A 1,117-nucleotide genomic window follows, 5' to 3' on the forward strand; every position below is an offset into this window, starting at 1 on the left:
AACATGGGGTAGACCCAAAAGAAATAAACTGTACTTTACAGATCCCATTCAAAACCACCTACCTCCTACACCGCCACCAGTCTCGGTAATAATACCTTTTTGAACAATTTTATAAGTAAATTTCGACTAATCTGAAGAGAAGAATTCCACACGTAATTATTCATCAAAATCTTGTTTCCAGACATAAACATGGATGTAAGCTGGCAAGTTTGATTTTTAACACACGAAAAGTTGAAGAAAAGTAGTTAAGATCAACAAAAGTTGAATCAAATGATGAAGAATCGGAACAAATAAATCAACATTTCTTAGTGGTAACTTTTTAAAGATTTTTAACTTAGATTTGTTAATTAAACTAGCATTGCAAAAAGTCGTATAAAGTGGGTCGATCATAGGAATTATGTTACAACTGCAAATTCAAGATTAGAACAGTGTGTGTAACAAATAAAAAAGTCGGTGGAAGGGAAATGACAATTCAGAAAAATAGTTTTGATCAGATATTTATATCAGATTTAGATTTATTATATATTTTTCTGGTATGATTCTTTTATTAATTACACAATGACTACATCCTGAATCTATTAAACCTAAACAAATTATTTCAAAATTTTCTATTCTAATATAACATTTTACTTTAATACTTTTTAGTTTTTCTGAATTACAAAAAACTTGAACTAGTTCTGGTTCAGGAATAATTTCTGGGTTTTTTCCTTTTTTATTTACTTCTAATAATTCTAATTTTTGTAAAATATATCTTTGCATATCTTCTAAGTTTTCTATTCTTTTTCTTAGTATTTTTATTTCTGATAATTCTATTTGAATTGAGTCAATCTGATTATCCTCTTCAAATTCTACTAAGTCTTTTTGTATTAAACATTTTTTACATGCTTCTAAAAAACAATCTTTACATTTAACTCTTAATTTTTTACTAGGATACCATTTACATAAAAAACATGGTATACTATCTGAACATGTTTCTTTTACCCATTTATGTTTACATTCTAATTCTATATCCATAAATTCTAATTCTTCATCTAAATCTGATAGATTTTTAATATTTGAAAATTCTTGTATAAAATTTTCATAATCTGATTGTTCTTCTAAATTACAATTATTATAA

Source organism: Olea europaea, chromosome 4 (assembly GCF_002742605.1).
Source record: "Olea europaea var. sylvestris chromosome 4, O_europaea_v1, whole genome shotgun sequence".
NCBI classification, from domain to species: Eukaryota; Viridiplantae; Streptophyta; class Magnoliopsida; order Lamiales; family Oleaceae; genus Olea; species Olea europaea.